Source organism: Lithobates pipiens, unplaced genomic scaffold (assembly GCF_037356315.1).
Source record: "Lithobates pipiens isolate NorthernLeopardFrog02 unplaced genomic scaffold, aLitPip1_a1.2 Scaffold_19, whole genome shotgun sequence".
In the NCBI taxonomy this organism is placed as follows: domain Eukaryota; kingdom Metazoa; phylum Chordata; class Amphibia; order Anura; family Ranidae; genus Lithobates; species Lithobates pipiens.
The window spans coordinates 189,633,791-189,655,238 of NW_027507764.1; the positions used below are offsets into that span (position 1 = coordinate 189,633,791).

General features: G+C 42.5%; 1 protein-coding gene across 1 annotated transcript in view; it reads right to left on the reverse strand.

The window, feature by feature from the left end:
* Positions 1-21,448, reverse strand: part of CNTNAP2 (contactin associated protein 2) — a 2,388,168-nt gene that overhangs the window by 292,009 nt on the left and 2,074,711 nt on the right. The gene's annotated exons all lie outside the window — the stretch shown is intronic.

The following is a 21,448-nucleotide window of genomic DNA, read 5'->3' on the forward strand; positions in this document are numbered from 1 at the left end:
ACTTTTGTGGACCAAGCAGGTTGTGTGTTAGTGATTAGCAGACTGTACGTCAGTCCCTATACCAATGAAGGACTGCTGCAGTATAGGGCAGCGGTCAGCAGTAGTGCACGGCAACCCTATGTATTGTGGACCGATAGCGGTCCTTACAGAACAGCAGACTGTACTGCACTCAGGCCTATGTACCGTAGCACCCTATACCAAGTTACCAGTCCTTATAAGAACTTTTGTGGACCAAGCAGGTTGTGTATTAGTGTTTAGCAGACTGTGCGTCAGTCCCTATACCGCTGAAGGACTGCTGCAGTATAGGGCAGCGGTCAGCAGTAGTGCACGGCAACCCTATGTATTGTGGACCGATAGCAGTCCTTACAGAACAGCAGACTGTACTGCACTCAGGCCTATGTACCGTAGCACCCTATACCAAGTTACCAGTCCTTATAAAAACTTTTGTGGACCAAGCAGGTTGTGTGTTAGTGTTTAGCAGACTGTGCGTCAGTCCCTATACCGCTGAAGGACTGCTGCAGTATAGGGCAGCGGTCAGCAGTAGTGCACGTCAACCCTATGTATTGTGGACCGATAGCGGTCCTTACAGAACAGCAGACTGTAACGCACTCAGGCCTATGTACCGTAGCACCCTATACCAAGTTACCAGTCCTTATAAGAACTTTTGTGGACCAAGCAGGTTGTGTATTAGTGTTTAGCAGACTGTGCGTCAGTCCCTATACCGCTGAAGGACTGCTGCAGTATAGGGCAGCGGTCAGCAGTAGTGCACGGCAACCCTATGTATTGTGGACCGATAGCGGTCCTTACAGAACAGCAGACTGTACCGCACCCAAGCCTATGTACCGTAGCACCCTAGACAGACCAAGTTACCAGTCCTGATAAAGAGCTTTGTGGAACAAGTGAGTTGTGAATGATTAGCAGACTGCAGCAGAAGGGCAGCAGTCAAGTATAATATTCTTTCTATATTTGGAAGAAAGAATATTATACGTGTACAAGCCTATTACCGTACCACTGATACCAGTCCTGAAAAGAACCTTTGTGGAACTAATAGTAACAGCAAGTCTTTAAAATTATCCTCACTGCCTGACACACTGCTTCCTGCCTGTCCCTATACAAATTGGCAAAAAAGAGTAGGCTGGAACGATTAGCTGGAATAGCTCTTTTGTGGACCTGATAGTAACAGCTAATGATGATGATGATGATGATGATGAAGAAAGACTAATCTGGCTGAGCTGTCCCTAAAATAGCAGCATACAGCGCTCTGTCCCTTTATCTAAACTGACAAAAGAAACTCAGGCTGCTGACCTAACACCTATACCAGTCCTGAAAAGAACTTTTGTGTACCAAATAGCTAGCGTTTTCTCTGTCCCTACTCCACACAGGATCCTTTCCCTACAGTGACAGAAGAAAGAATGTAAAATGGCCACCGGATCGGGTGTATTTATAGGTTAGGGGGAATGTCCAAGTGTCCATGAGCTGTCATGTCTCAATTGGTTGTCCTGTAACACATGATAAACGTGTCACGAAAGGTTAAAGTTCTTGTATACATTAAACACGTAAGTCCGCCGGGGCGAACGACGGAAAAAGGCGTTCGAACCCGCGGACGGCGAAAGTCGGAAATTCGCCGCGAAACGACCGCCGGGCGAAACGTTCGTCCATCACTAGTAATGGTGTATTTTTGAAAAAAGTAGGTACACCCTTACCATTGGAAGCTGGTATTGCCCCCTTTGCCCCCTTTCTTGTAGGTGTTTTGTATAACTGCCTAACGGTCTCTGATATAAATTTTCTGCATTCAAAATGTCTTTAGGTGCAACATGTTTGTGATTTTCTGTGCAAGAACTGACCATTTTAAAATTCCTCAGCAAAGGACCTTTAAAAACATGCTGAAGGAGAGATTAAGGGGACAGTAATGTTTAATCAAAGTCAGAGGGGAGATGGTGATCCACCAATGGTTTCCACTTTTGAGCCAATTCTAGGTGGAATTGATTAACATTTTTGGACAGTTGGCACATTCTCACGACACATGCTTTGATGTGATGCAAAATGTATAGCAGCAAAGCAACTCCAACACCCATAACATTTGTGCCACCATGCTTCACAGTTGGTATGAGATTCTTATTCCCAGAATACTGTCTTAAATTTAACAAACATGTCTACTGTTAGTAAACAAATATCTTGGTTTAATCAGTTTTCTGAATATTGTTCCAGATGGCCTGGTCTTTGTTTATACGGTCAATGGCAAACAGTAATCTTGTAATAATGTGGATAGCAAAGTCTTTTTCTTAACACACCTCACATGCAAGTTAAATTGCTGTAGTTCTGAATGTAGATGTCTGAATTTTGACCACGACTGTTGCAAATGTTACCTGAACATCCTGCATCAGCTGTTGAATTGAAGGTCTGGCTAGTCCTGGATGAATTAGCAGTTTGAAATCTATGCCAAATTGTAGACTATTTTCCTTGTGGTGGAATGACTGATTTTAAGTATTTTCATGTTCTAGCTAAATCCCCTGCCATATGGCATCCAAAAATGGATCATATATATCCAAAAATGTTTTCTGAGGACCTTATAAATCTTTATTGATCTTGGTATGATGACACCACCCATGTCAATAGCAAAAGGAATAACCAAACCCTAGATTCCTGAGGTTTAAATAAAAGAGGTTCCACCTGCCTACTCTCTAAGAAGGCTCTAATTATTGGCACCTAATCAGGAAAACAGGGATCTAATTTTATTGATTTAAAGCTGGATTCTAGGTATTTTTTACATAGTTCTTGGAATGGTGCCTGTGCCCAGTAAGCAACCTTTGTGGTCACCGTGCAACAGGGCAGCCACTCAACAGCTATGGAATATATAAACTTATATTGGGCTAAGCTGGACCAATGTAACTATGAAAACAAAACCATACCTAGAATTTAGCTTTTTGAAAGCAGCGGTAAATGTAGGGATGTGTTTACTTTTTCCATAAGACAAATATGCATGTTTGCTTATTTAGATCATCATTGGGTGTCAATTGTTGCAGTATACCTCCCTTATCTATAGGCACTAGTTGAATCAAGGTTTAATGGCTGACTGTTTAAATATGTTACAAAAAGTCAACAATTTCCATAGGATGCACTTTTTCACATGACTGGTCATCATCATGTAGAAGGATAATATGCCCATCATTGAATGTCTATCCACAGAATAAAGGGCATATCCACAGAATAAAGGGCACATCCACAGAATAAAGGTCCCAAACACCTTTGTCCTCATTGGTGGATTGCATCAGACATAAAAGAAGTCTTTACGCTGCACCAATAATTATAACATTAGTAATGGTTCACATTCCTTAAGTCATATCCACAATGTAGCTTTAACTTCCCACAAGAAATATCTGCACACTCTTCAAAACGGTGATATAAGACTTGCTTACACAGCACTGTCTCAAAAGAGAAACATTCTCATATCTAAAGATGAAATCAGTTCCCACATAGTAGCTCTAAATTCTGCATTAAGCATAAACATTTACTCTGAAACCACTGTCCAAACAATCATGTACCGTACTCATAAAGTCCACCCAATTGATCAATGTGGTTAGAATGTGACTTCTCAGCAAATGCATACAAATGGGCTGATTTACTAAAGCTGGAGAGTGCAATGTTTAATATATGAACATAATTACCAGTTCAATTACATTTTGTTGCTGTGTCTCCTTGAGTCTCTCAAAATGTTCAAGTCCAAATTTTAAAAACCATTTGTTATAACCCATGTCCAAAGTAGCGCAGGGGCTTTGTACGGGTGTACAGTAGGTACATATAAAGTACCTGACTGATTTTGCTGGTCCTCCGTCAGCAGAGGTCATTTCTTAGTTTGATGAATGATGCTTTCTTTTTTTATATGTGATTTTTTTTATTACATTATTTGAGGTATGGTATATTTTAATATTTTTTTCTGAAGTCCGTTGTAGTCTGTAAATAGTATCTCTTTTGTTAGCGTTATTCAGTGATTATGGTAGACTTAGGTAAGGTGGAGGATTTGTAGTCTATCAACTTTTTTATTTATTTATTTAAAATATTAGCTGCGTGTATTAAATTGCAGTTTTCACAAAACCAAATATACTGAGCTAGAATTGTGTCCTTTTAGCACCCTCATGGCCTTTACAGTATTTTAAAAATAACTATGCCTAAATGGAAGTTTGTGAACATAAGCATTAGGCAGAAATGAAATGACTTGGGCACTGCAGTGTTCTGCTAAGCGAAAACTACAGGCAGAGCTGTATATGGACAATTCCATTCGGAGTTCACACTAGCATGTCCCGATCTAATCTGCTAAGGCTTCTATTCCCAGGTGTTCTTTGCAGACGACTGGCTCAATGGAGGAACTGTGCCTGAAAATAATACTACAAGGAACAATACATTCACAGACACATGGGTCCACCATATGCTCCTGCACAAATCCTGACACCATGTCAGTTTGCTGTGGATTCCAATTTTTGCCATATGCTTCTTGTATTTGTGCCATTTTGTCTTGTTAATGCTTATCAAGTATTGCTGTCTCTTAAAAATACACAACTGGTGTATTCTGCAAAATGTCACAAAAAATAAGAGATTACCTATGTAAATCAATGCCAGAAGAAATCAGTATTACTCAGTTCTCTTATAATTAAAGAAACAGTAAAGATCTGCAAACAAAAAGCATTCCTAAATAGTAACAGATGTTTCTTTGCAATGCATTATGTCTGATTGAAATAAAGCTTCTTTTCCTAAGGCAAGGTGACACATGAGTCACCGAGCTCAGATTGGGTCTCTTACTGTTAGTAGCAGCAGTTTTGTTCATACTAGTGGAATTGACAAAAAGACATTCTGTGATGACTACTTAAAGTATAACTCCAGCCCAAAGTGATTTTTTTCAATCTTTGAATAGAGTAGGAAAGTTTAGAACATCTGTTAAATTTTTTTACGCTCTGCATTCACCTTGGGGGAATTTACCCTCATGCCTTTATTTGATGTCCTAGTAATCAGTTTATTGGATGCTTTCTTTCTTGGTACTTTAATGCCATGTACACTTGATCGGACTATCTGGCGGACCAGAGTCCACCGGACAATTCGCCCATGTGTGGGTTCCGGTGGACCTTTTCTTCCCAAAAGTCCAGCAGACTTAGAAAGAAGTCTTGACTAAAAATTGTCCACCAGACTCAGCAGTCCGGTGGACAATCCGCACGCCTGTGTGCTAGTCCGCGGGACTTTGGAAATGAATGGACTTGCCCACACACGGAGTAAAGTCCGTTCATTTTGAACACGACTCCAGGTACACCCTGACTAGCGAAGGAAGTTAATGTTGGGGAGATTGGCACCTCGCGAGCCCCACTGCCTGGTATGGATTTAAAGGGGAACCCCCTAAGCCTGAAAAAAACGGCATGGGGGTCCCCACAAAGTCCATACCAGACCCTTATCCGAGCACGCAGCCTGGCCGGTCAGGAAAGGGGGTGGGGACAAGCGAGCATACCCCCTCCTGAGCCGTACCAGGCCGCGTGCCCTCAACATGGGGGGTGCTTTGGGGAAGGGGGTACAATTGTGTGTATGCAGCATCAGTGTAAATGTAATTTTGTCATAAATGTACGTTTAATCGCTTCAGGTCCAGAAAATGTAACCCTTTTCTGACCAGAGCACTTTTTACAATTTGGCACTGCTTCACTTTAAAGTGGTAGTAAAGTAATTTTTTTGACTTTGACCTAGAGGTAAGCCTATAATAGGGCTTACCTGTAGGTAAAAAGAATATCTTCTAAATATGTACGGTTTAGGAGATATTCCCCTTGCAGGCAGCCACTGACATCAGTGGAGCATGCGCTCTGAATTTCCCAGCTGAAAGGTCCGGCAGACGCCGCACCTTGCCGGAAAGAAGTCTCCCACGCACATGCGCGAGAGGGATGACATCTTGGCTCTGGACACTCATAGCACCGGAAGACACTCTGAGGGAAAGTGCCAGCTCCCTCGGCGTGGACCGAGATCACCTCCAGAATAGAGGGGCTCCAGAATACAGTGAGAATTGTCTCTAAAACTACAGGTCTCAAGATCCTATGTTCTGTCTAGGAAGAACAGCCCACCGGCCTGTGTCCCGGGCATTAGAAGGGAACTAGCTAGTCTATGATTCTGTTTGATAATGTGCTCCTGATTCCACTTCGCAGTAGACGGCACCTGGCTACATCTAGGTACCACCACATTCTTTATTCTTTAATGTAAAACTTGCTACATCTTACTGATCATGTTAATGTACCATAAGCTCTAGATTAACTCATTTTTAGCAGGGTTTCCTTAACACCATATAGTTATTTCAAAGGTTCCATAGCAGCAAACAGGTTGAAAAGACTGCCTTAAGGAAAAACTCTTGCACTCTTGAGATACGTTTCAGAACAATTTAAAATGTGTTTGCATATTGGGGATGAAAGGCATTTATATATAGCAGAATATGAAATGTTACTTTTGAAGAACACAATGGGGGTTATTTACTAAAGGGAAAACTACTTTGCACTACAAGTACACTTGAAAGTGCACTGAAAGAGCACTTGGAAGTGCAGTCTCTGTAGATCTGAGGGGAAGATCTGAAATGAGGGGAAGCACTGCTGATTTTATTATCCAATCATATGCACGCTAAAATGCTTTTTTTTTTTCCTTGCATGTCCCCCTCAGATGTATAGCGACTCCACTTCCAAGTGCACTTGTAGTGCAAAGTGGATTTACCTTTAGTAAATAACCCCCAATATGACCAATCCAAAGAACTGTGAATGCAATCAAACACTCAATGCATTCATGATGAATGCATTCAAGATCTTCCAAGTCACTTTTAGGGCCGTCTTTAACCACTTCAGCCCCGGACCATTTTGCTGGTCAAAGACCAGACCACTTTTTGCGATTCGGCACTGCGTCGCTTTAACTGACAATTGCGCGGTCATGCAACGTGGCTCCCAAACAAAATTGACGTCCTTTTTTTCCCACAAATAGAGCTTTCTTTTGGTGGTATTTGATCACCCCTGCGGTTTTTATTTTTTGCGCTATAAACAAAAATAGAGCGACAATTTTGATAAAAACGCATTATTTTTTCCTTTTTGTTATAAAAAATATCCCCCAAAAATATATAAAAAAAAATTTTTCTCTCAGTTTAGGCCAATATGTATTCTTCTACATATTTTTGGTAAAAAAAATCGCAATAAACGATTATTGATTGGTTTGCACAAAATTTATAGCGTTTACAAAATAGGGGATAGTTATGGCATTTTTATTAATATTTTTTTTTACTAGTAATGGCAACGATCAGCGATTTTTATTGTGACTGCGACATTATGGTGGACACATCGGACATTTTTGACACATTTTTGGGACCATTGTCATTTATACAGCAATCACTGCTATATAAATGCAGTGATTCCTGTGCAAATGACACTGGCAGTGAAGGGGTTAACCAGTGGGTGGCAGTGTAGGGGTTAAGTGTTACTAGGGGTGTGTTACTAACTGTGGGGGGCTGGGCTTTGATTTAGTGAACACTGATCTCTGCTCCAATCACATGGAGCAGAGATCAGCGTCACTAGTTGCTAGGCAGAACAGCCGCCCCGTGAGATGATCGCGGGTATGCCGGCGGTGATCGAGTCCACGGGACCCGCGACCAGTCTCACGGGGGTCCCGACCACGCTCGCAATGGCAGGGCGGCAAATTTAAAGAGACATACATGTACGCCCATTTGCCTGCCCGTGCCATTCTGCCAACGTACATCGGCGTGCACCAGTCGGGAATTGGTTAATAATGATTGGACCCTGGGCAAAAAATTTCTTTGCCCCCTCTCCCATGCAATTTCCCTCTCCACCTGCTCTGAGACATACAATAAATAGCAGCTAGACTTAAAATCAGTTAACTGTATCAGATCAGGCAGCATTAGGAATTGGTTGCCCTCAGTTACAGCATATCATTACTGCTTACTGACTGGTTGCTAGAGGTTGCAGCACACATTACGGCTCACTGATTAGTTGCTAGAGGTTACAGCACATCATCTCCTCACTGCAGGGGAGCATAATATACATATGAATGCCGCCTTTATTTACAAATCAATGCCGCAGACCGGGGCTATTTACTTAGTATTGCCACCACTATTTACATATGAATGCCGGTTATTTACATGTAAGCACAGGGTCTGCAGGGGAGTCAGCTGTACTCAACAAAAGGGCAGAGCTGGGCAGCATTAGTACCATCACTTCACACGGAGATATCGGGACACAGCACAAGACTAAAATTTCAAGGGACAAGGGAATTTAGACCTGGATAGTTGTCAAGTATAAAGCAGCTGTTTTAGGCCCCACAACAATGACAGGGCCCAGGGCAGCTGCCCCTTTTGCCCAGCCTTAAGATGGCCCTGGTCCCATCACAAATGCGTGTCAGAAGGCAAACAAAATCTATGCACATGAGTCCTTACATTAATGGTCTAAGATGCGTCAGAGATAACGTCTTAGCTTTAGTCTCTAAGACAGGGGTCTCAAACTGGCGTCCCTCCAGCTGTTGCGAAACGACAAGTCCCATCAGGCCTCTACCTGTGGGAGTCATGCTTGTAACTGTCAGCCTTGCAAAGCCTCATGGGACTTGTAGTTTCGCAACAACTGGAGGGCCACCAGTTTGAGACCCCTGCTCTAAGAGCTGCTGTGGTATCAGGAAAAGGCATGGGCTAGACCAGACATTAATGTGATTGTAAAGCTTAGATTTTTTTGTTTTAAAAAAAAATTACAAACAGGTTTAAATTTACCTGTTCTGTGCTATTCTGTTGACGCCAAACATTTTTACCTTAATGCAAGGAATGCATTAAGGAAAACATTTTTAGGCTTTAGAACCACTTTAAATATGAGAGGAGATTTCAAATACACAGTAATGCATGTATTACCGAAGGAACTAAGGGCAGTATCTACTACCTCTTATGTTTTCTTTACAAAAAAGTTTTGCTTTGTCCTTGATGAATTTAACATCTGTGTTTGATTGTAAATCACTAAGCTTACACTAGCAGATGCTGCATTATTCTCCGTCATATATCATCAGCAGCTGTTTCTAAAATATAGATCATTTGCATTTTTTTTCAGTTAGCACAGCCCTGGTGCTTTAAGGAAATCTAGCTTAACCTAAATAATATCTATGTTCTTCTGAATAAGTCCTAGGTTCAGGCTGTACACGGGACCTTGATTTCTCTACAAGTTCATTTTAATAATTGTCCCTCCTATTGCTAAAACATGCTTCTGTTATTTAACTGTCAGACTCCATTAATGCCACCTCACATTAGCAATTTTGTCACTGGTGGCAGCTCAAAAGCAAAATATCACTAAAGAGACTGTAGAACCCTCTAGTTAGTGTGCTAGGTTTAAATAGGTTTGTTAGTGTAGGTAAATTGGTCTGGCTGAAAGCCAGGCATAGGTTGAATGACTCAGTGAGGTTGGTTGACTCAGCAAGCAGCCCCTCTGATGCCTCACCATGTTTTCTAGAACATTGGAGAAGCTTCCAGATGTAGTGGGCAGTAGGAGGAGCTATATGCAATGCAATATCTAGCATACCTATGTCAGCATATGCAATATCATAATATTACTTAACTGTATGGTATTAAAGTGCTCAGTGCAAATTTAAAGTGCAGAAAAATAAAGTAAAATCATATAAAGTCCATCCAATATAGTGTGCTGAACTTGTGAAATTAGTTGAAGTGGCTCTCAGGTGAATGTTCGTGCTCCCCTCCTGGGTCCCCATGCACCAGAAAGAAACTTTAAACATGCCTGTAAGTATATCCAGAATAGTAGCTTCCGTCACCGGTAAAGTTGAGGTGTATTGACACTACATAGGGACAGCTCCTATATTCCACCGGTGTATTTAAACATGTGAATGTCCTGGATCCTTCCCAGCTTTCACAGTGATCTGACATCTATTTTAAGTATATGGCAATGAAGGGAAAATAGTATATATAGTGTAATACCGCAAGGTTTATTCAAAAATTCCAAAAAGATTACACTTACATCAAAAAACTTTAAAATGTGCAGAGAAATGCAGCTTTGGCATGCTAACAATCGTCACTAGGTGTCCTCAGCTTGACGCGTTTTGCCCCCCCAATGGGCATCATCAGAAGCTTCTGATAACACCCAGTAGGAGGGGCGAAACGTGTCAAGCTGAGGAGACCTAGTGACGATTGTGTGCATGCCAAGGCGGTGCTTCTCTGCATGTTTTAAAGTTTTTTGATGTAAGTGTAATATTTTTGGATTTTATGAATACACCTCACAGTATTATACTATATATACTCTTTTCCCTTCATTGCCATATACTTAAAATGGATGTTTGATCACTGTGAAAGCTGGGAAGGATCCAGGACATTCACATGTTTTAAATACACTGGTGGAAGAAAGGAGCTGGCCCTATATGGTGTTAATACATCTCAACTTTACCAGTGATGGAAGATACTATTCTGGATATACTTACAGGCATGTTTGACCGATTAACCACTTTCAGACCGGACCAATTTGCTGGTCAAAGACCAGACCACTTTTTGCGATTCGGCACTGTGTCGCTTTAACTGACAATTGCGCGGTCGTGCGACGTGGCTCCTAAACAAAATTGACGTCCTTTTTTTCCCATAAATAGAGCTTTCTTTTGGTGGTATTTGATCACCCCTGCGGTTTTTATTTTTTTGTGCTATAAACAAAAATAGAGCGACAATTTTGAAAAAAACGCATTATTTTTTACTTTTTGCTATAATAAATATCCCCCAAAAATATATAAAAAAAATTTTTTCCCTCAGTTTAGGCCGATACGTATTCTTCTACATATTTTTGGTAAAAAAAATCGCAATAAGCGATTATTGATTGGTTTGCGCAAAAGTTATAGCGTTTACAAAATAGGGATAGTTTTATAGCATTTTTATTAATAATTTTTTATTTTTTTTTACTAGTAATGGCGGCGATCAGCAATTTTTATTGTGACTGCGACATTGTGGGGGACCCATCGGACATTTTTGACACATTTTTGGGACCATTGTCATTTATACAGTAATCACTGCTATACAAATGCAGTGATTCCTGTGTAAATGACACTGGCAGTGAAAGGGTTAACCAGTGGGTGGCAGTGTAGGGGTTAAGTGTTCCTAGGGGTGTGTTACTAACTGTGGGGGGTTGGGCTTTCATTTAGTGAACACTGATCTCTGCTCCAATCACATGGAGCAGAGATCAGCGTCACTAGTTGATAGGCAGAATGAAGAAATGCTGTTTACAACAGCATTTCTTCATTTGGCCGCTCCGTGAGACGATCGCGGGGATGCCCACAGCGATCGAGTCCGCGGGTCCCGCGACAGGATTCACGGGGGTCCCGACCAGCGCGGGGGCGTGCCGCCGCCGGCGCGCTCCCGATGGCAGGGCGGCACATTTAAAGGGACGTACATGTATGCCCATTTGCCTGCCCGTGCCATTCTGTCGACGTACATCGTCGTGCGCTGGTCGACAAGTGGTTAAGGACCGCCTCCTGCACATTTATGTCGGCAGAATGGCACGGCTGGGCACATCAATGTACAAGTACGTTGCTCTTTAAGTGCCCAGCATGGCAGCGTGCTCGCGACCCGGTCTTGAGCTCCGTGACCGTGGCCGCGGGACCCGCAGACCCGATTGCAGCTGGTGTCCCATGATCGGGTCACAGAGCTGAAGAACGGGGAGAGGTTTGTGTAAACAGACCTCTCCCTGTACTTCCTAGTGTGGCTGTCACTGATCGTCTGTTCCCTGTTATAGGGAAAGACGATCATTGACGCCACATGCCAAGCCATGCCCCCAACAGTAAAAAAACACACACGTCACACTTAACCCCCTCCCCGCCCCCTAGTGGTTAACCCCTTCACTGCCAGTGTCATTTACACAGGAATCAGTGCATTTAAATAGCATTGATTGCTGTATAAATGACAATGGTCCGAAAAATGTGTCGAAAATGTCCGATGTGTTTGCCGTAGCAGTCACAATAAAAATCGCTGATCGCCGCCATAACTAGTAAAAAAAATGTTTTTTTAAAAAAAATGCTATAAAACTATCCCCTATTTTGTAAACGCTATAACTTTTGCGCAAACCAATCAATAATCGCTAATTGTGATTTTTTTTACCAAAACTATGTAGAAGAATACATATCGGCCTAAACTGAAGAAAAAACATATTTTTTCTATATTTTTTTGGGGATATTTATTATAGCAAAAAGTAAAAAATATTGAATTTTTTTCAAAATTGTCGCTCTATTTTTGTTTATAGCGCAAAAAATAAAAACCACAGAGGTGATCAAATACCACCAAAAGAAAGCCTTATTTGTGGGAAAAAAAGGACGCCAATTTTGTTTGGGAGCCATGTCGCACGACCGCGCAATTGTCAGTTAAAGCGACGCAGTGCCGAATCGCAAAAAGAGGCCTAGTCCTTTGGCTGCAAATTGGTCCGGGGCGTAAGTGGTTAAAGTTTCTTTCTGGTGAGTGGGGATCCAGGAGGGGCGCACTATTAGATTATATTATTATCACATACATCTTATTTTCATAGCATGGGTTTTTTCCTTTAATCTTTTCAGTAGGAGGAGCTATTAGGCATATTTATGAGGGTCCCCAGTCAATGCCGAGCAAATGGGCTGGCAGGGGTGAGGCCACCTCATAAATGGGCATAAGTCATGCCAGCAGGGGCAGCCAGGTGAAATACGGAGATAGCAGTGGTGGCTGGTGCTCAAAATTTTTTGGGGGGCGCACATTTAAAAAAAAAAAAAATTATCAATTACAGCCACTGTGCCATCAAGTGCAGCCATTGTGCCATCAAACACTGCCACTGTGTCCATCAAACGCTGCCACTGTGCCCTCAAATGCTGCCATTATGCCCATCAAACGCTGCCACTGTGCCATCAAACGCTGCCACTGTGCCATCAAATGCTGCCACTGTGCCATCAATTGCAGCCACTGTGCCAAATGCTGCCACTGTACCCATTAAACACTGGCACTGTGCCCATAAAACGCAGCCACTGTGCCAAATGCTGACACTGTGCCCATCAAATGCTTCTACTGTGCCAAACGGTGCCAGTGTGCCCCTCAAATGCTGCCAGTGTGTCCATCAAATGTTGCCAGTGTGCTCATCATATGCTGCCAGAGTGCCCATCAAATGCTGCCATTGTGCCCATAATATCCTGCCATTGTGCCTTTACATTCCCCCAGTGTGACTCCCCCGCCCCTGCTCGCCGTCTGCCTGGCACTTACCATGTCTTGGTGGGGCAGCGTGTGACAGAGACAAGCGGGGTCCTTTGTGCGTCTCCTGCCATCCTCATCTTATGTTCCCTCCTCCTGATAGACATCCAATAGCAACGCCTGTCATTTCAGCCAATCAGGTGACAGGTAACAGACCCGAGCACCTGATTGGCGGAGACGCAGTTTAGTGTTAGGGAAGCGCATATTCATTCACTTTTCTAACACAGCTGAGTGACTGTCACTTTTTTTGATGCCTATTAGAGCCCATGGCTCTAATAAGGTGCTTCAAAAACACCCCCCGCCTCTGTAGTTCAGGCGCCTGGCGCTCGAATAGGGGGTGGCAGCAGCGGCAATAAATAGATTCATGCAATGCATGAATCTATCTATTGGTGATAGAGGGGGTGGCAGGATTGAGGGGGTGGAACCCGTGCACCCTTATGGACGCACCGCCACAGGGAGATAAAGTGCTGAAGAGGATGTTTGTGGCCCTTGAGGGTGCCCCCTAGTCTGGGAGGGGGTGACCTTGGGCCTGGAGCTTGGGTGCTGGAAGTATCCCTGACAACACATGGAGGAACCCCTTCCTGAAGACACGGGAGCAAGGAGAGGACAGCAGAAGTAGGTCAGCATGTCTGGGAGATCTCCTGAGAAGTCAGCCGGGTGTGCTGTGAGTGTTCAGTCTGGGAGGACTGTGGGGAGAGTATCAGTCTGGGAGGACTGAAGAAGTTAGCTAGGAGGGCTAGTGAAAGGGGATAGTTGCAGTCAGGCAGGCTAGCAGTGCCAGAAGAAGTGCTGCTGGGATCAGTTACCACGGGATGGAGTGCTGAAAATGTGTTAGCTGTGTTACTCCACCGGGGCTGCGAGTCTCTGACTGTAATGGGGCATTGCTACAAATCCTTTTTAGAGTGACACAGCTGGGAACCAAGCAAGTGTGTGCAGGAGGAAGATGTTGGAGCTGTATATAGACTATATATAGGACAAGTGTCCCTGAAGTTTGTTCTGAAGTCAAATGGGCCTCCCAGAATTCCCAACCCCCATCCAAGTTGTAATCCCTCCAATAAATAACAAAAAAAAACAAAGCACTGGACTGTTTTCTGACTCTGGGAAACTGTGAAAATGTGGTGTGCCTGTCTGTGCAGGGTGGACGATCCCATTCTACTTGCAGCTCCTTAGGGGGTGTGCTACAAAACCATCCACCTAGTGTCACTCCCTAGCTGGCCAAAGTACTGCAGAATCTCATTTGACAGCAAGAGACCAGCAACATAGTGACCTTACCACAGATTTTGTAAATGAGGGAGTGATGAGTGCTCTTTTAATAGTGTAAAATGGCACTTATTTTAGGCAGTAAAGACTATGACATGTTGCAGTTAAGTTAAAGGGATAAACTTCTTCTCAGTATGGAGAAGAAAATAAAGCTCTGTGTGTACAGTTTGGACCATTGGCCTGATGGGTTCAACATTATTATTATTATTATACAGGATTTATATAGCACCGACAATTTACGCAGCGCTTTACATTAGGGCAAACAGTACAATTACAATACAATTCAAAACAGGGGGAAATCAGAGGGCCCTGCTCGTTAGAGGTTACAATCTAGGAGGGAGAGTCAAGTTATACAAAAGGGTAATAACTGTGGGGGGTGAGCTAATGGGGAAAATAGTGCAGTGTGTGAGATGGAGGCCGGATAGGCTTCTCTGAAGAGGACAGTTTTCAGGGATCGTCTAAAAGTGGATACATTTGGAGACAGTCTGACAGATTGGGGTAGCGAATTCCAGAGGATGGGCGAGGCTCGGGAGAAGTCCTGGAGGCGGATATGGAAGGAGGTGATGAAGGAGCTAGAGAGCAGGAGGCCCTGGAAGGAACGAAGTGGGCGATTGGGTTGGTATTTTGAGACTAGGCTAGTGATGTAGCTGGGGGCAGAGTTGTAGATGGCTTTGTTACTTAATGTTAGTATTTTGAATTTAATCCGTTGGGCAAGTGGCACTGGCAGCCAATGCAGGGATTGGCAGAGAGGGGTAGCAGACACTGTGCGGTTTGTAAGGTGGATGAGTCTGGCAACAGCATTCATGATGGACTGAAGGGGTGATAGTCTATTTAAAGGTAAGCCAACGAGGAGGCAGTGGCAGTAGTCAAGGCGAGAGATAACCAGGGAGTGAATCAGGAGCTTTGTGGTTTCCTTGGTTAGAACATGGAAACAAGACTTAAATTAAAAACTAGAGCTGACCATAGACGAATTTAAATTTGGTCAGTTCAGCAGACTTCTGTCGAATAGACTTGCTGGACAATTTTCTTAAATTAGTGGTTGTAGCCAATGGGCTACAGCTGCTGGTCAGTGTATTTTGACAGGAGGGAGTGACGGCTGTCCGAATACAATGTCTCAGCACTTGTGTGGAAGGAGGAATAGAGCTGTGGCTAGCCTAACATTAGTACATCCAGACATTACAAGTTGTCTGCACTTAGAACTGTTGTTATTTAATGCATCTGTTGAAATCTAAATAAGGTACAAGCTTTTAGAGTTGATTTGAGCTCCCCACTGAATTGTGGAGTACAGCGATCACTGTTCTGTTTGTTAGACACTTTTTAAAGTGGTTGTAATCATGCAAACCCCTGTCTTTCATAATACCAAGTGCCCCGTATATGTGCCTTATTAAAAAAAATGCCGTTCTATACCTGATATTATAGCACCGCTCAGTGCTCACGTGGCCGGCCGTCTCTCCCGAGCTGACAGCTAGTAGCAGGAAGGGCCGAGAGTCCTTTTCTGATGTCAGTCGGGAGGAGGGGAGGAGAGGAGGAGAGAGCCGTTCGATCACGTGAGTGCTGAGTGTCGCTAGGAAATCAGGTATAGAAAATAGACATGTGCACACTGAAATATTTTGTTTCGGAATTTAATTTTCGTTTTATTTAGTTACTCCCGAAATTTGTTTTTATTTATTTTGTTTCCTTAAAAAATGCATTCAACTGCAAAATCCAAAATAATTGAGGTTGAATCTGTCATTGAAGGCTTATGGTATCTGTGGAATGTTCTAACAAGATTCGACAGAGCAGCTAAACTGTAAAATGCCCCAATCGTACATTTCCGGTCGAATGTTCCGCCTACAAGCTATAGTAGAATTCTAATGTTGTATGACACTAGTAATAATTATATTTATTAATTATTATCACCAGTCAACCAACATTAGAATTATTCTATAGCTTATGGGTGGAGCATTTGACCATAAATGGTAAATGAATTTCGGCGACTGCTTCATCTTCATGTTGAATCATTTCTCTCTATGTCGAATAATCTTGGACTAATAGAGTTAGGTTAGGCACATTCGACCTTTTTTCCTATTGTCTCTATAATGTTGAAACTTTTCTCTCTATGTCAAATCTTTTTTTCTCAATGTCAAATCTTTTCTCAATATGTAGAATAATCTTGGACTAATAGAGCTAAGGTTAGGCACATGCGACCACAGGTTTGATGGACACAGATCGCTATTGTCAGCATCATTTCGCATCTCCTATCTATATCGAACTGTTGTTTAAAATAAAACATTTGTTTATGTCGGATGTTTTTTGGTTTTTGGATTCTGCACGTTCATTTTCGTTTGTTAAAAAGATAAAAAAAATACCCGAAATTCGGACGAAAATGAATGCACATGTCTAATAGAACAGCATATTTTTAATACTGCACATACACAGGGCACTTAGTATTATGAAAGATAGGGGATTGCGTGATTATTACTAAGGGTTTTCAGCAGCAGGGGGGGGGGGGGGCCCTGACACAGAGCTGACAGGCAGAGAGGGGAGGGGGAAATAGGACACTCTTTACACTTTGATAATGATAAAGATATTAAATAAGATAATGTACATGGAGCTTTGGGTTTTGGGGGGTTTCCTTGTGGACCTAAATGTTTCAGATTTATAATGTTAGTAGATCATAACATATACCTCTAAAACCTATTCATATTTCATATTCACTTCCTGGCTGCCAGGGAGGGGAGATGGTATTTTCTCAATGAAAAGCTATAACAAGCAATAAGGAGATAGGGATTTTTGCGCCTGCCATTTTAATTCTCCAGATACATTCCCATTCTTTGATGTCCTTGAAGAACAGAATTTGTTTTTATCATTGAAAAGTAAAGGAAACCAGTGGTGCATGGGAACAAGTGAGGTGTTTTATAGGGATGCCAGGAGCATACTGGCTGAGTTGAAAGCTTGCCACATGCTTGTGTATGAAAGACAGATGAGAGCTTGCCAGGTATCCAGTGTGAGTCTGTTTGTAAATTCTGGGGTAGGGTGTGAATGACACCTTTCTTGGCTGCTGCAGGCATTTGAGTCACAGAGTACTAAACTGGCCAAAGGCATAAGAATCAAAGGCATCAAAGTGGCCAGAGGGGTGCACTTCAAAAGCAATCAAAGGATGCCTGGCATCAAAACTGTCACAATCTGCTAGATTTCTGTCTCAATGTGGCATCACTTTTGCTCTAATTTTTACATATAGCTGTACGTTTTAAAAGACGAAACAAAGCTTTTGTTTCTCTAAAAAACTGTATTGTTCTAGGACAATAGGTTGTTGTATGCAGCTATTGATTTTTTATGTTTGCTAACTTTGAACCTTCATATTTTCAGAGATAAAACCTTGAAATTCTAGCCACTAAAACAAACATATACACCCTTAAGCTAAACTGTAGTCCTAGGAAAAAAAATAAGAAAATTAAAATCCCTTTCTTACTCCACCCACATCTAGCTAATTTACAGTTTTTATGTGAAAAAAAATAACTAAAAGCCCTTATTTCTTGAATGAAACCAAATCCCTTTGTCTTTCTTTTGGTCTGAGAAATAGACCTCTATAAAAATGTATTATATGTATACAACTACCAAAGTATAAAGGAAAATTAATGGTGGAAAAAAGAGCACAACCAATCATTTTCTGCATATTAATTCCTAATATCCCATGTAACTGAGTGCAAGGTAGGGATGTGTCTTTTGAGTACATACTTTGTGGTAAGCAGTGTTCCTTTTTCTCATCTCAGAAAGGTGGAAGGTATGCTCTGGTGATTTATTAATGACTAATTGCAGCCAGAAATAGGTCATTATTAGTGCACACTGGTCTAAACAAACACTGCTTCTATGGGAGTTTTGCATTTTTTCTCCCGCCTGTAGAAGCAACTCAATGTTATGCTATGTGTTGTGGGAGATTAGCTTGTGGGGATCACCTTTTCTGGAAATGAGGGTCAGCGTGCAGGTAGTTTCTTTAAAATCTGGCGGGTTGCCAGGTTTTTTAGTAGAGGTTTTCAAAGTCATAAAAACAAACAAAAACAGTAAAGTAAAACCTTGCCATCTGGCGCTAATCTAAACCCAAGCAGAGCCTCTCTCTCTCTCTCTCTCTCTCTCTCTCTCTCTCTCTCTCTCTTCTGTGCTCTCTTCCTGCTCATTTAAAGTCCACCTGAGCGTGGACTCAAGTGGACCACAACATCCGGACCGGAACCAAGCCTGTCACAGAGGCTGGAAAAACCCGGGTCAGATTCCGGTTAAGTCTCTTACAATAGAACGCATGCAAGGTGAAATACAGTGGTGTGAAAAAGTGTTTGCCCCCTTCCTCATTTCCTGTTCCTTTGCATGTTTGTCACACTTAAGTGTTTCGGAACATCAAACCAATTTAAACAATAGTCAAGGACAACACAAGTAAACACAAAATGCAATTTGTAAATGAAGGTGTTTATTATTAAAGGTGAAAAAAAATCCAAACCATCATGGCCCTGTGTGAAAAAGTGATTGCCCCCTAAACCTAATAACTGGTTGGGCCACCCTTAGCAGCAACAACTGCAACCAAGCGTTTGCGATAACGTGCAATGAGGCTTTTACAGCGTCCTGGAGGAATTTTGGCCCACTCATCTTTGCAGAATTGTCCTAATTCAGTTACATTAGAGGGTTTTCGAGCATGAACGGCCTTTTTAAGGTCATACCACAACATCTCAATAGGATTCAGGTCAGGACTTTGGCTAGGCCACTCCAAAGTCTTCATTTTGTTTTTCTTCAGCCATTCGGTGGTGGACTTGCTGGTGTGTTTAGGATCATTGTCCTGCTGCAGAACCCAAGTTCGTTTCAGCTTGAGTACACGAACAGATGGTTGGACATTCTCCTTCAGGATCTCTTGGTAGACAGCAGAATTCATAGTTCCTTTTATCACGGCAAGTCTTCCAGGTCCTGAAGCAGCAAAACAGCCCCAGACCATCACACTACCACCACCATATTTTACTGTTGGTATAATGTTCTTTTTATGAAATGCAGTGTTCCTTCTACGCCAGATATACTTGGACACACACCTTCCAAAGAGTTCCACTTTTGTCTCATCGGTCCACAGGATGTTGTCCCAAAAGTCTTGGGGATCATCAAGATGTGTTGTGGAGAAATTGAGACAAGCTTTGATGTTCTTTTTGCTCAGCAGTGGTTTTCTCCTTGGAACTCTGCCATGCAGGCCATTTTTGCCCAGTCTTTTCCTGATGGTGGAGGCATGAACGCTGACCTTAACTGAGGCAAGTGAGGCCTGCAGTTCCTTGGACGTTGTTGTGGGGTCTTTTGTGACCTCTTGGATGAGTCGTCGCTGCTCTCTTGGGGTAATTTTGGGCTGCCGGCCACTCCTGGGAAGGTTCACCACTGTTCCATGTCTTCGCCATTTGTGGATAATGGCTCTCACTGTGGTTCGCTGGATTCCCAAAGCTTTGGAAATGGCTTTATAACCCTTTCCAGACTGATAGATCTCAATTACTTTCTTTCTCAATTGTTCCTGAATTTCTTTGGGTCTCGGCATGATGTGTAGCTTTTAAGGATCTTCTGGTGGACCTTACTGTGTCAAGCAGCTCCTATTTAAGTGATGCCTTGATTGTGAACAGGTGTGGCAATAATCAGGCCTGGGTGTGGCTAGAGAAATTGAACTCAGGTGTGGACAACCACAGTTATAGTATGTTTTAACAAGGGGGGCAATCACTTTTTCACACAGGGCCATGATGGTTTGGATTTTTTTTCACCTTTAATAATAAACACCTTCATTTACAAATTGCATTTTGTGTTTACTTGTGTTGTCCTTGACTATTGTTTAAATTGGTTTGATGTTCCGAAACACTTAAGTGTGACAAACATGCAAAGGAACAGGAAATGAGGAAGGGGGCAAACACTTTTTCACACCACTGTATATCGATTATCCATTACATCACCTTGCATACTGTCGCATAGCCTCCCCCTCTGCTCAAACCCCTGTGGCTGAGCAATTGTCCCAAGCATACAGTGTAGGGATGAGCCGAACACCCCCCGGTTTGGTTTGCACCAGAACTTTCGAACGGACCCCACGTTCGTTACGAACGTTAGAACCCCATTGAAGTCTATGGGACTCGAACGTTCGAAATGGAAAGTGCTAATTTTAACGGCTAATATGCAAGATATTGTCCTAAAAAGGGTTTGGGGACCTGACTCCTGCCTCAGGGGACATGGGTCAATGCAAAAAAACGTTTTAAAAACGGCCGTTTTGGCGGGAGCACTAATTTTAATAACGATTAAAGTGAAAAAAAAAGTGAAATATTCCTTTAAATATGGTGCCTGGGGGGTGTCTGTAGTATGCCTGTGAAGTGCCACGTGTTTCCCGTGTTTAGAACAGTCCCTGCACAAAATGACATTAAACGGAAATAACACCATTTAAAACTGCTTGCGGTTTTAATGTTATATCTGGTTCCTGCAATATGGTTGAAAATCATTGAGAAAAATGGCATGGGTAGCCCTCCCTGCCCATTACCAGCCTATTTGGGTCTTGTATGCATATTAAGGGGAACCCTGTACCCATATTAAAAAAAGGAAATGCGTGTGGCCCCCAGGCCCTATAAACTCAGAACAGCAGTATACAGGCGGTGCAAACAAGACAGGGACTGTGTAGGTTTGTTGTGTTAAGTTGAATCTGTTTGTAATTTTCAACTGGTACATTTTTAAAGTGTAGCTCCAGTCAAAAAAACTATTTTTAAGCTTTTTGGAAAACATAGGGAAGGGTTATCACCCCTGTATAATTTTTTTTGTCGTCCATCTTTTTTCATCTCACTTGCTGCTGTCTCCTTGCGTTTGCAAGTAGGAGATGTTTGTAAGTTGGATGTTTGAAAGTAGGGGCCTGCCCTATATGCTCTGCAGAAATGGCGGAACAAGGTGTTGGTTTTGCCACAACATTGTAAGCCCTCAAAGTGACTCTTGGTGGGCGCTGGAGCG